Source organism: Arachis hypogaea, chromosome 20, assembly GCF_003086295.3.
Source record: "Arachis hypogaea cultivar Tifrunner chromosome 20, arahy.Tifrunner.gnm2.J5K5, whole genome shotgun sequence".
NCBI lineage: Eukaryota > Viridiplantae > Streptophyta > Magnoliopsida > Fabales > Fabaceae > Arachis > Arachis hypogaea.
The window spans coordinates 105,307,585-105,322,634 of record NC_092055.1 but is presented as its reverse complement, the minus strand read 5'-3'; the positions used below and the strand labels follow the sequence as shown (position 1 = coordinate 105,322,634).

Genomic DNA, 15,050 nt, shown 5'->3' with positions numbered 1-15,050 from the left:
CTTGTTTCAATTATGAAACTATGAGTGGTCTTAGAGAGGTTGGAGACTATAGTGACTAAGTCAGAAAGGCTCTGCCTAAGAGTCTCCATATGTTCCTGAGAAGATGGGAATGGTGGTCTGTTGTTGAACCTATTTTGCTTTCTTCCACCTTGATTATAGTTGAAGCCTTGTTAAGGCTTCTGTTGATCCTTCCATGAAAGGTTAGGATGATTCCTCCATGATGTATTGTAGGTGTTTCCATAGGGTTCTCCCATGTAATTCATAGGTTAATCTAGATCATAAGCTTCTCCTTCATAGGAGGCTTCTTGAGTGCTGCCACTTGTAGCTTGTGATCCAGTCAAATGCTGAGAGATCATATTGACCTGTTGGGTCAAGATCTTGTTCTGAGCCAATATGGCATTAAGAGTGTCAACTTCCAGGACTCCTTTCTTCTGAGCTATCCATTGTTCACAGGGTTTCTCTCAGAGGTGTATATAAATTAGTTGTTAGCAACCATTTCAATGAGTTCCTGTGCCTCTGCAGGCGTTTTCTTCAAGTGGAGTGATCCACCAGTAGAATGATCCAAAGACATCTTAGAAATCTCAGATAGACCATCATAGAAGATTCTGAGGATAGCCCATTCTGAGAGCATGAAAGGAAGACACCTCCTGATCAGTTGCTTGTATCTTTCCCAAGCTTCATAGAGGAATTCACCCTCTTTTTGTCTGAAAGTTTGAACTTTCACCCTGAGCTTGCTCATCTTTTGAGGTGGAAAGAACTTGGCTAAGAATGCATTGACCAACTTTTCCCAAGAGTCTAGGCTTTCCTTAGGTTGAGAATTCAATCATATCCTAGCTTTGTCTCTAACAACAAAGGAGAAAAGTATAAGTCTGTAGACCTCAGCATCTACTCCATTGGTCTTAAAAGTGTCACAGATTTGTAAGAATTCAGATAGAAACTGATGTGGATCTTCTAGTGGAAGTCCATGGAACTTGCAATTATGTTGCATTAGAGAGACTAACTAAGGCTTTAGCTCAAAGTTATTAGCTTTAATGGCAGGTATGGAGATACTTCTGCCAAAGATGTCAGAAGTTGGTGCAATGAAGTCACCAAGAACCTTCCTTGTATCTCCTCCATTATTTGGTTCGGCTGCCATATCTGTGTTTTCAGCTTCTTGTTTGAATAGCTCTGTGAGGTTTTCTCTGGAGTGTTGTGCTTTAACTTGTTGTAAATGCTTCCTTAATGTCCTCTCAGGTTCAGGATCAAGATCAAAGCGAAGTTCTTTATCCCTGTTCCTGCTCATAAATAAGAAAAATAAAACAAGAAAGAAGAAGAATGGGAGCTCTATGTCAAAGGATAGAGAACTCCCTGTGAGATGTGAAGAAGAAAGAAGAATTAGGATAGAAGAATGGATAAAGAATTCGAATAAAGGGGGTAAAGAATTCGAAAAGTAAGAAGTAAAAAGAGAAATTGGAATTAAAATATTTATTAATTAAATTTGAAAATAAAAGCTAATTAACTAAAAATATTTGAAAATTAAATGATGAATTTCGAAAAAGAAAATAGAGAAAGAGATGAGAAGTTTCGAAAATAGAAGAGAGAGGAATTAGTTAGGAAGTTTTGAAAAAGAAGAAAGAGAAAACAAGTAACTAATTAAGAAAGATTTGAAAATAAGATAAGATAGAAGATTTAAAAAAGATTTGATTTTAAAATTTTGAAATTTAAAATTGAAAAGACAAGTCAACAAAATAAGATAGGATTTGAAAATATTTGAAAAAGATTTGATTTTGAATTTTGAAATTGAAATAAGATAAGATAAAGATTTGAAAAAGATTTTATTTTTGAAAAGATTTTATTTTGAAATTCAAAATTAAGATAAGATAAGATAATTATTTGAAATTTAAAGAAAGATAAAAAGATAAGATAAAGATTTAAAAAAGTTTTGAAATTTAAAATTTTAAAAGAAAGATAAGATAAGAAAGAATCAAATTTAAAAGAAAAGATTTGAACAGGCTTAAAAAGATAAGATTTGAAATTTGAAATTTGAAATTAAGATAAGATAAGATAATGATTTTGAAATTAAAATTTGAAATCTTTTTGGAATTTTCGAAAAAAATGTTGAAATAAAGATAGAAATATATATTTTTTTGAAATTTTTTTTAATTAATGAAGAAAGAGAAAAACAACCAAAAGACACCAAACTTAAAATTTTTAGATCAAAAGACACAAAATTTCAAAAATTAAGAGAACAAACACCAAAAGACACCAAACTTAAAAATTTTAACATTAAAACAAGAAAAGAAACAAGAACAACTTGAATACCAAGAAAGAACACTAAGAACAATTCAAAAATTTTAAAGAAAAGCAAAGATTTTTGAATTTTTTTATTTTTTTTAAAGAAAATAAAAGACTCAAACAAAATAGTAAAAAGTACCTAATCTAAGCAACAAGATAATCCGGTTTGTTTGTCAAATCCGAACAATCCCCGGTATCGGCGCCAAAAACTTGGTGCACGAAACTGGCTCTGCGGAATTCGCACAGATAGACCTGCAAGTATACCGGGTCATCCAAGTAATATCTCAGGTGAGTGAGGGTCGATCCCACGAGGATTGTTGGTTTGAACAAGCAGTAGACACCTTGCAGATCTTAGTTAGGCAGATAGAAAATATAGTTTGTCACGAAAAAATACATAAAATAGATAAATAAATAAAACGTTACTAAATAGACGAGAATTCAATGGTATGAGAATGGTTGAGGCTTCAGAGATGCTTTGTCTTTTCGGATTAACTTTTCTTACTGTTTTCTTCAATAACTTTCTTATTCCTTCAATGGTAGTCGTAAGTGATTAACTCATATCCTCTCATCAAGTTAACCTCCTCTACTGCAGCAATCCACCATGTTGAAGTGACTCATATCCTCTCATCAAGCCACCTCTAGGTTTCTCACTGTAGCTGAAGATGAAACTCTAAGCAACCCACTCCCCTTCGCGATCCTACTCAAGGTTCCACAGACAAAGCAGATCTTCCGGATTAGAAAGTGCTGCTTCTCTGACTCTAGCCTTAACGCCACAGAGACCTCACAGACCCATAGTCAACAGAATTTCATGTCTCATATCCAAAGTTGCTCAGATGCTCTATTAGAATCCACAATGCAATCTCTAGCTTTAGTTCAATGCTATCCAGGTCAGGAATTGCACGGAACCCATGTTGAACAAGGGTGATTGTTACGATTCACCCTCAATTCATAAGATGAAGAACGAGGTTGCATAAGAGAACAGAATCAGACATATTAAATTAGAATAGTAATATTATTGATCCATGAAACTCAGCAGAGCTCCTAACCTTAACCTTAGGAGGTTAGTGACTCATACTGTACAGAAAATAATAATGAATGGCTCGAATGGGAAAAGATCTCTAACAAGGGTGATCTTTGTTCTATATATACTAGTCTAGTAACTAGGGATTACAGAAAATAAGATAAACTAGTCTTGTTGTGCGAAAATCCACTTCTGGGGCCCACTTGGTGAGTGTTTAGGCTGAGCTTGAGTAAATCCACGAGCTAGTACCCCTTAGGGGCATTGAACACTGGCTAGGGACTCCATCCTGGGCGTTGGATACCAGCTGCTCCCCTGTGGGCGCTGGACGCCAGGAATAGGGCTGGTGGCTAGAGTTGAAAGCCAATTTTGGGCATTCATTTCCAAAGCAAAGTATGGACTATTATATATTTCTGGAAAGCTATAGATGATAGATTTCCATAGCCATTGAGAGCGCACCATGTGGACTTCTATTGCTCGAGAAAAGCTCTTTCGAGTGCACGAAGGTTAGATCCTGACAGCATCTGTAGTCCTTTCTCTGTCTCTGAATCAGACTTTTGCTCAAGCTTCTCAATTTCAACCAGAAAATACTTGAAATCTTCATAAAACATACAAACTCAAAGTAGAATCCAAAAATGTGAATTTTGCACTAAAACCTATAAAAACTTAATAAAACTTAAACAAAACATAATGAAAACTATATGAAAATGATGTCAAAAAGCGTATAAAATATCCGCTCATCACCCATCAAATAGGCTCCTAGACGTTTTGTTCCTAAAATCATGGTTAAGATAAAGGAGGAGGTCAAACGTTTATTAAAAGCTAGGTTTATTCAAACAGCCAAGTATGTCGAATGGATTGCTAACATGTTCCTATTTTTAAGAAAAATGGAAAATCAAGAATTTATATTGATTTCAGGGGTTTGAATAAAGCTACACCAAAGGATGAGAATCACATGCCGACTACAGAAATGCTTATCGATTCTGTAGCAGGAAGCGAACTTTTGAGCTTCATGGATGGATACTCAAGATACAATCAAATATTCATATCTCATGAAGATGTGTCGAAATCAGCATTTCGATGCCCTGGAGCCATTGGCACTCATGAATGCTTAGTCATGCCATTTGGATTGAAAAATATTAGAGTTACTTACCAGAAAGCTATGAATTCATTTTTTTCATGATTTTATTGGTAAGTTTATGGAAATTTACATTAATGATGTAATAGTTAAATCAGAGTCGAGACAAGCTCATTTATGTAACTTAGAGTTAGCTTTTAAACGAATGAGGTATCATCTACTCTAGATGAATCCACTAAGGTGTGCTTTTAGCGTGTCTACAAGAAATTTTTTGGCATTTATCGTGTAGAAAAAGGAGTAGTTATCGACACTAAGAAATGTCAGGCTATTTTCGACTCATCTCCTCCCAGAAATAAGAAAAAACTTCAATCTTTCTTAGGTAAAGTAAATTTTTTTTTATGCTTCATTTCAAATATTTTTGGAAAAACAAAAATATTTACCCCTCTATTGAAATTGAAGCAGGGAGAAGAATTTAGATAGGAGAAGGAGCATCAAGAAGCTTTTGACCAAATAAGGAAGTATTTGACTACAGCACCAATCTTGGCACCGATCAAACAAAATTGACCACTAAAATTATATATTGCCACATCGGATACAACTCTAGGGAGCATATTGGCCCAAGAGATGGAAACGAGAAAGTAGTTTACTATTTGAGTTGAATGTTAACTAATGTAGAAACTAGATATAGTGCAGTCAAAAAACTTTGTATGTTCCTTTATTTTTAATTAGAAGGAATGTTTATGTTGTGTCAAAATATCATGTTATCAAATATATTCTTTCTTATCCAATATTAAAGGGAAGAATTGGTAAGTGGATGTTAGGATTAATCGAATATTCTTTATTTTATGTCCCTGTCAGGGCCATCAAAGGGCAAGTGGTTGCTAATTTCTCAGCAGATCATCCTTGTGTCGAGATTGATGAACAACCAAAGTTGGGTATTTTCAACTCAAGCCTTGGAAGTTATTTTTTGATAGCTCAAAATATCAAAATAGAGTGGGAGTGGGAATAATCTTAATCACTCCTGATAATATTTTGACTAAATTTATGTTTCAACTAGAGTCAGGGCTATCAAATAATGAAGCAGCATATAAGGCTTTAATCATTAGCCTAGAATTCTTAATTGAGAAAAGAGTTAGAACAGTCGAAATACTGAGGATTCACAATTAGTGATTCAACAATTGGCTAGAAACTATTGAGTTATTAGTCAAAATTTGGCCAAGTATTTTGTGATAGCTGTTTGACTATTGGTTGAATTCGATTCGGTTTCTATTAAGCACATATTCAGAAAGTCAAATCAGGACACGAATGATTTATCTCAAATGGCTTCTTGCTATAAAATATCCCCTAAATTGATAAAAGAATTTAGTGAAATTGAAACTAACTTAACTCCTTTGGAGGAAAGAAGAGTTTGTTGTGCAAACCTTCTAGATCCAAATGATTGGAGATATAAGATCATTGACATCCTCAGAAATCCTAATCAAAGAGTAGATTGAAAAATTAGATATTTGGCATTAAACTTTGTATTAGTTGGAGGAGATCTTTTTAAGAAAAGTGTCCATGGTTCTTTGCCACAATGCTTAAGTATGCAAGATGTATATTTAGCTATGTCTGAGGTACATGAAGGTATTTGCGGAGCTCACCAAGTGGGTCAAAAAATGTATTGCACTTTATGTTGACAAGGACTATAGTGGCCTTCAATGATGAAGGATTGTATTAATTTTGCTTGACGTTGTGATCAATGTTAAAAGAATGCACCAATTCAAAGAGTCCCTGCGAAAGATTTGCATGATATAATTAAACCTTAGCCATTTAGAGGATGGGCCTTGGATTTAATAGAAATGGTTCATCCCCCTTCGACTAAGGGGCATAAATTCGTTTTAGTCGATTACTTTACTAAGTGGGTGGAAGCTGTGCCCATGAAAGAGGTTATACAAGCCAAAATAATTGATTTTTTTGAGGAATTGATTATTCATAGATTTGTTATCCCTCAAACTATAACTACAGACCAAGAAAATATGTTCACAGGTCAACAAGTCAAAGGATATACTGAGTCGAAAGGAATTAAATTGATACATTCAACCCCATATTATGCACAAGCAAATGGCCAAGTTGATGTTGTTAATAAAACTTTAATTAGTTTGATTAAGGAACATATAGAGAGGTAGTCTCAAAATTGGCATAATACTTTGAGTCAAGTATAGACTTATAGGTGTTCCCCTCGAGAAGCCACATGGTTGAATCCCCATGAGCTGGTATATGGTCATAAAGCAGTATTGCCACTTGAAATAAATTTGCAAACAGTTAGAGTGGTGAAGCAAAATGATTTACCTATCGAACAATATTGGTCAAGCATGATTAATGAGTTATATCAATTAGACCAATCTCGACTAATGGATTTTGATCGAATGGTGAGGCAAAAAGATAGTATCACTAAGTCAGACAACAATAAAGTAAAAAAGAAAACATTTATGGTTAGCGATTTGGTGTTAAAATTTGTTTTCCCGACCGAGCAAGTTAAAGGAAACTGGTTTCCCCTATGCGAAGAACCTTTTAGAGTTGAAAAGATATTTAACGGAAATGCTTATGAATTAAAAGATATAACAACTACACAACAAATAGGGCATGTAAATGGTAAATATCTAAAGTTATATCATTGTCATTAATTGAAAATATGAAAGGTGCATACAAAAGAAATGTTCATAATGAAAAGCTCTAAAAAATACAATAAATTACAAATAAGGTTCTAAACCTAAGTTTAAGATCTTCTTGCTTTTTTATCCAAGGTAGCAGAGGCTTCGACGGTTTTTTTCTTCGGCCTTGATTGTTTGATTGACATTTTCCATAAGAGCAGTAGACCTAAAGTTTTGGAGGCATGAACCTGATTTATTTTCTGAAGGTGCTGATTGAGAGCTGCATTTGTATCCTCGACCTTTGCTTTGCTTGCTTCAGATCAGCTAATTCCTTTTCAAGAATCTCGACTTTTGTGGCTATAATTTGCTCTTTGGCTCGACCTTCTAATAAGACTTCTTCAATTTGAGACATGGCTATTTCACATTTCTTTAACTGTTTATCATGGGTAGCCAAAGTCTCGATTGCTATATTGAAGTATTTCTTGACGGACTTGATGGTGCGCAGAAATTATGATTACACTTTGATTATGTAAAATTCATTGCTCTTTCTTTCCCTGGCAATGGCACCAAAAACGCGATGCCAATACCATGGTTCACAACTTCGCACAACTAACCAGCAAGTGCACTGGGTCGTCCAAGTAATACCTTACGTGAGTAAGGGTCGAATCCCACGGAGATTGTTGGTATGAAGCAAGCTATGGTCACCTTGTAAATCTCAGTCAGGCGGATATAAAATAGTAATGGGGTTTTCGAAATTAATTAATAAAATAAGGATAGAAATACTTATGTAACTCATTGGTGAGAATTTCAGATAAGCGTATGGAGATGCATTCGTTCCTCTGAACCTCGGCTTTCCTGCTGTCTTCATCCAATCAATCTTACTCCTTTCTATGGCTGGCTTTATGTAAGGATGTCACCAGTGCCAATGGCTACTTTCGATCTCTCTCGGGAAAATGATCCAAATGCTCTGTCACAGCACGGCTAATCGTCTGGAGGCATCACCCTTGTCGTTGGTTGCATCCTATTCCTCTCTGTGAAAATGGTCCGATGCGCTGTCACTGCATGGCTAATCATCTTGGAGGTTCTCGATCATACTGGAATAGGATTTACTATCCTTTTGCGTCTGTCACTACGCCCAGCACTCGCGAGTTTGGAGTTCGTCACAGTCATTCAATCCCAGAGTCCTACTCGGAATACCACGGACAAGGTTTAGACTTTCCGGACCCTCATGAATGCCGCCATCAATCTAGCTTATACCACAAAGATTCTGATTAAGAGATCTAAGAGATACTAATTCAATCTAATGTAGAACGGAAGTGGTTGTCAGGCACGCATTCATAGGGAATGATGATGATTGTCACGTTCATCACATTCAGGTTGAAGTGCGAATGAATATCTTAGAAGCGAAATAAGATGAACTGAATAGAAAACAGTAGTACTTTGCATTAATCTTTGAGGAACAGCAGAGCTCCATACCTTAATCTATGGAGTGTAGAAACTCTACCGTTGAAAATACATAAGTGATAATGGAGTTCATTGGAATCGGCCCCAGAGGAGAACCAGAGTAACCAAGACTCTGGATACAATGATAACAAGTTCTATTTATAATAAACTAGCTACTGGGGTTTACAGAAGTAAGTAATTGATGCATAAATCCACTTCCGGGGCCCACTTGGTGTGTTCTTGGGCTGAGCTTGAAGGTTACACGTGGAGAGGTCATTCTTGGAGTTGAACGCCAGCTTTTGTGCCAGTTTGGGCGTTGAACTCCACTTTGCAACTTGTTTCTGGCGCTGGACGCCAGAATTGGGCAGAGAGCTGGTGTTGAACGCCAGTTTGCGTCGTCTAAACTTGGGCAAAGTATGGACTATTATATATTTCTGGAAAGCCCTGGATGTCACTTTCCAACGCAATTGAAAGCGCGCCATTTTGAGTTCTGTAGCTCCAGAAAATCCATTTTGAGTGCAGGGAGGTCAGAATCCAACAGCATCAGCAGTCCTTCTTTAACCTCTGAATCTGATTTTCGCTCAAGTCCCTCAATTTAAGCCAGAAAATACCTGAAATCACAGAAAAACACACAAACTCATAGTAAAGTCCAGAAATGTGAATTTAGCATAAAAACTAATGAAAACATCCCTAAAAGTAACTAGATTCTACTAAAAACATACTAAAAACAATGTCAAAAAGCGTATAAATTATCCGCTCATCACAACACCAAACTTAAATTGTTGCTTGTCCCCAAGCAACTGAAAATCAAATAGGATAAAAAGAAGAGAATATACTATAAATTTCAAACTATCAATGAAACATAGCTTCAATCATATGAGCGGGACTTATAGCTTTTTGCCTCTTGAATAGTTTTGGCATCTCACTTTATCCATGGAGGTTCAGAATGATTGGCATCTATAGGAACTGAGAGTTCAGATAGTGTTATTGACTCTCCTAGTTCAGTATGATGATTCTTGAACACAGCTTCTTTATGAGTCTTGGCCGTAGCCCTAAGCACTTTGTTTTCCAGTATTACCACCGGATACATAAATGCCACAGACACATAATTGGGTGAACCTTTTCAGATTGTGACTCAACTTTGCTAAAGTCCCCAATTAGAGGTGTCCAGGGTTCTTAAGCACACGCTTCTTTTGCTTTGGACCTTGACTTTAACCGCTCAGTCTCAAGTTTTCACTTGACACCTACACGCCACAAGCACATGGTTAGGGACAGCTTGGTTTAGCCGCTTAGACCAGGATTTTATTCCTTTAGGCCCTCCTATCCACTGATGCTCAAAGCCTTGGGATCCTTTTTATTTGCTCTTGCCTTTTGGTTTTAAGGGTTATTGGCTTTTTGCTCTTGCCTCTTGGTTTTAAGAGCTTTTGGCTTTTTCTGCTTGCTTTTTCTTTTTCTTTCTATTTTTTTTTTGCCTATTTTTTTTTCTGCAAGCTTTGTTCTTTGCTGCTTTTTCTTGCTTCAAGAATCATTTTTATCATTTTTCAGATTATCAAATAACATGTCTCCTAGTCATCATTCTTTCAAGAGCCAACATATTTAACATTCTTAAACAACAACTTCAAAAGACATTTGCACTGTTCAAGTATACATTCAGAAAACAAGAAGCATTGTCACCACATCAATATAATTAAGCTAAGTTCAAGGATAAATTCGAAACTCATGTACTTCTTGTTCTTTTGAATTAAAACATTTTTCATTTAAGAGAGGTGATGGATTCATAGGACATTCATAACTTTAAGACATAGTTACTAACTACTAATGATCATGTAATGAAGACACAAACATAGATAAGCACATAGCATAGAAAACGAAAAACAGAAAAAATAAGGACAAGGAATGAATCCACCTTAGTGATGGTGGCGTTTCCTTCTTGAGGAACCAATGATGTCCTTAAGCTCTTCTATGTCTCTTCCTTGTCTTTGTTGCTCCTCCCTCATTGCTTTTTGATCTTCTCTTATTTCATGAAGGATGATGGAGTGCTCTTGATGTTCCACCCTTAGTTGTCCCATATTGGAACTCAATTCTCCTAGGGAGGTGTTGATTTGCTCCCAATAGTTTTGTGGAGGAAAATGCATTTGAGGCATCTCCGGGATCTCATGGTGATGAGCTTCATACGCCTCTTGAGCTCCATGAATGGGCTCTCTTGCTTGCTCCATCTTTTTCTTAGTGATGGGCTTGTCCTCTTTAATGAGGATATCTCCCTCTATGTCGACCCCAGCCGAATTGCATAGGTGGTAAATAAGGTAAGGAAAGGCTAACCTTGCCATAGTGGAGGACTTGTCAGCCACCTTGTAGAGTTCTTGAGGTATAATCTCATGAACTTCCACCTCTTCTCCAATCATGATGCTATGGATCATGATGGCCCGGTCTATAGTAACTTCAGACCGGTTACTAGTGGGAATGATTGAGCATTGAATGAACTCCAACCATCTTCTAGCTACAGGCTTAAGGTCCAGTCTTCTCAGTTGAACCGGTTTGCCTTTTGAGTCAATTTTCCATTGAGCTCCTTCTACACATATGTCCATAAGGACTTGGTCTAACCTTTGATCAAAGTTGACTCTCCTTGTGTAGGGGCGTGCGTTCTCTTCCATGTTTGGCAAGTTGAACGCCAACCTCACATTCTCCGGACTAAAATCTAAGTATTTCCCCCGAACCATTGTAACATAGTTCTTTGGATCCGGGTTCTTACTTTGATCATGGTTCTTGGTGATCCATGCATTGGCATAGAACTCTTGAACCATTAGGATGCCGACTTCTTGGATGGGATTTGTTAGAACTTCCCAACCTCTTCTTTGAATTTCATGTCGGATCTCCGGATACTCATTTCTTTTGAGTTTGAAAGGGACCTCGGGGATCACCTTCTTCTTGGCCACAACATTATAGAAGTGGTCTTGATGGGCTTTGGAGATGAACCTTTCCATCTCCCATGACTCGGAGGTGGAAGCTTTTGTCTTCCCTTTTCCTTTTCTAGAGGATTCTCCGGTCTTAGGTGCCATCAATGGTAATGGAAAAACAAAAAGCTTATGCTTTTACCACACCAAACTTAGAATTTTGCTCGCCCTCGAGCAATAGAAGAAAGAATAGATGAAGAAGAAGAAGAAGAAAAGATGGAGAAGAGGGGGGAGGTGTGTTTCGGCCAAGAAGAGAAGAGAGGGTTGTGTTGTGTGAAAATGAGGAAGAATGGAAGGCTTTATATAGGGAAGGGAGGGGGGTTAAGGTACGGCCATTTAGGGTGGGTTTGGGTGGGAAATTGATTTTGAATTTTGAAGGTAGGTGGAGTTTATGAGGTAGGTTTATGGGGAAGAGTGGATGGATGTGAGTGGTGAGGAGGTGATGGGGAAGAGAGATTGAGGTGATTGGTGAAGGGTTTTGGGGAAGAGTGTTTAGGGGATTTTGTGAAAGAGAGTGGTGAGGGGTGAGAAGAAGTGAGTGGAGGTAGGTGGGGATCCTGTGGGGTCCACAGATCCTGAGGTGATCCTGTGGGGTCCACAGATCCTGAAGTGTTCAAGGATTTACAACCTTGTACCAAATTAGGCATGTAAAATGCCCTTGCACACAACTCTGGGAGTTCAGCGCCAGGTTGGTGCCCATTTTGGGCGTTCAACGCCCATTTGTTGCCCATTTCTGGCGTTGAACGCCAGAACCATGCTTGTTCTGGGCGTTCAGCGCCAGCTCCTCTCCAGGGTGCAATTCTGGCGTTCAGCGCCCAGCTGCTGCCCATTTTGGGCGTTCAGCGCCCAGATACTGCCCATTTTGGGCGTTCAGCGCCAGAACCATGCTCTGTTCTGGCGTTGAATGCCAGGCAGATGCTTCCTCCAGGGTGTGATTTTTCTTCTGCTATTTTTGATTCCGTTTTCAATTTTTATATTTATTTTGTGACTCCTCATGAACCTATAAAGACATATAACTAAGAAAAATATAGTTAGATAAATAGAAATTGGGTTGCCTCCCAACAAGCACTTCTTTAATGTCAATAGCTTGACAGTGGGCTCTCATGGAGCCTCACAGATGTTCAGAGCATTATTGAGACTCCCCCAACACCAAACTTAGAGTTTAGATATGGGAGTTCAACACCAAACTTAGAGTCTGACTGTGGGGCTTTGGTTGACTCTGCTTTGAGAGAAGCTTTTTCTGCTTCCTCTCCATGGATGCAGAGAGAGATCCTTGAGTTGTAAACACAAGGTTGTCCTTATTTAATTGAAGGATCAATTCTCCTCTGTCCACATCAATCACAGCTCTTGCTGTGGCTAGAAAAGGTCTTCCTAGGATGATGGATTCATCCTCTTCCTTTCCAGTATCCAGGACTATGAAATCAGCAGGGATGTAAAGGCCTTCAACCTTTACTAACACGTCCTCTACTTGTCCATAAGCCTGTTTTCTTGAATTATCTGCCATCTCTAATGAGATTCTAGCAGCTTGCACCCCATAGATTCCCAGTTTCTCTATTACAGAGAGGGGCATGAGGTTTATTCCTGAACCAAGGTCACACAGAGCCTTAAAGATCATGGTGCCTATGGTACAAGGTATTATGAACTTTCCAGGATCCTGTCTCTTCTGAGGCAATGTCAGTTGATCCAGATCACTTAGTTCATTGGTGAATAAGGGACGTTCATCTTTCCAAGTTTCAATACCAAATAATTTGGCATTCAGCTTCATGATTGCACCAAGAAACTTGGCAGTTTGCTCTTCAGTGACATCCTCATTCTCTTCAGAAGAGGAATACTCATCAGAGCTCATGAATGGCATAAGGAGGTTCAATAGAATCTCTATGGTCTCTAGATGAGTCTCAGATTCATTTGGTTCCTCAGAGGGAAACTCCTTATTGATCACTGGACGTCCCAGGAGGTCTTCCCCCTTAGGATTCACGTCCTCTCCTTCCCTTACAGGTTCGGCCATGGTGCTTATGTCAATGGCCTTGCACTCTCCTTTTGAATTCTCTTCTGTATTGCTTGGGAGAGTACTAGGAGAGATTTCAGTGATCCTTTTACTCAGCTGGCCCACTTGTGCTTCCAAATTTCTAATGGAAGACCTTGTTTCATTCATGAAACTTACAGTGGCCTTGGATAGATCAGAGACTAAGTTTGCTAAATTAGAAGTATTTTGTTCAGAATTCTCTGTCTGTTGCTGAGTGGATGATGGAAAAGGTTTATTATTGTTAAACCTGCTTCTTCCACCATTATTAAAGCCTTGTTGAGGCCTTTGATCCTTCCATGAGAGATTTGGATGATTTCTCCATGATGGGTTATAGGTGTTTCCATAAGGTTCACCTAAGTAATTCACCTTTGCTATTGCAGGGTTTTCAGGATCATAAGCTTCTTCTGCATAAGAAGCCTCTTGAGTACTGCTGGATGCAGCTTGCATTCCATTCAGACTCTGAGAAATCATATTAACTTGCTGAGTCAATATTTTGTTCTGAGCCAAAATGGCATTCAGAGTATCAACTTCAAGAACTCCCTTCTTCATAGGCGTCCCATTACTCACAGGATTCCTCTCAGAAGTGTACATGAACTGGTTATTAGCAACCATGTCAATGAGTTCTTGAGCTTCTGCAGGCGTTTTCTTTAGGTGAATGGATCCACCTGCAGAAGTATCCAATGACATCTTTGATAGCTCAAATAAACCATCATAGAATATATCCAGGATGGTCCATTCTGAAAGCATGTCAGAAGGACACTTTTTGGTCAACTGCTTGTATCTTTCCCAAGCTTCATAGAGGGATTCACCTTCTTTTTGTCTGAAGGTTTGAACATCAGCTCTAAGCTTGCTCAGCTTTTGAGGAGGAAAGAACTTGGCTAAGAAAGCCGTGACCAGCTTATCCCAAGAGTTCAGGCTATCTTTGGGTTGAGAGTCCAACCACACTCTAGCTCTGTCTCTTACAGCAAAAGGGAAAAGCATGAGCCTGTAGACTTCAGGATCTACTCCATTAGTCTTAACAGTATCACAGATCTGCAAGAATTCAGTTAAGAACTGAAAAGGATCTTCAGATGGAAGTCCATGAAACTTGCAGTTCTGTTGCATCAGAGAAACTAGCTGAGGTTTCAGCTCAAAGTTGTTTGCTCCAATGGCAGGAATGGAGATGCTTCTTCCATGTAAATTGGAATTAGGTGCAGTAAAGTCACCAAGCATTCTCCTTGCATTATTGTTGTTGGGTTCGGCTGCCATCTCCTTTACTTGTTCGAAATTTTCAATAAGGTTGTCTCTGGATTGTTGTAATTTAGCTTCTCTTAGTTTTCTCTTCAGAGTCCTTTCAGGTTCTGGATCAGCTTCAACAAGAATGCCTTTTTCTCTGTCCCTGCTCATAAGAAAGAGAAGAGAAAAAGAAAAGAAGAGGAATCCTCTATGTCACAGTAAAGAGGTTCCTTATTATTAGTAGAAGAAGAAAAGGAATAGGGGTGAAGAAAAATGAAGAATCCAAACACAAGGGTAAGGATAGGAGCAGTGATGTGAGATGAAGAGAAGTGTTAGTCGATGAATAAATAAATAGAATAGGATGAGAGAGGGAGAGGATTTTCGAAAATAGTTTTTGAAAAAGAGTTAGTAATTTTTG

General features: G+C 38.1%; 1 non-coding gene across 1 annotated transcript; it reads left to right on the top strand.

Annotated features, from left to right (window-relative positions):
- The first annotated feature begins 14,158 nt into the window (after window positions 1–14,158).
- LOC112787209 (small nucleolar RNA R71) lies at window positions 14,159–14,266 on the top strand. The gene has a single exon (XR_003194634.1). It is a non-coding gene; the product is annotated as a small nucleolar RNA R71 (small nucleolar RNA).
- Window positions 14,267–15,050: the final 784 nt, after the last annotated feature.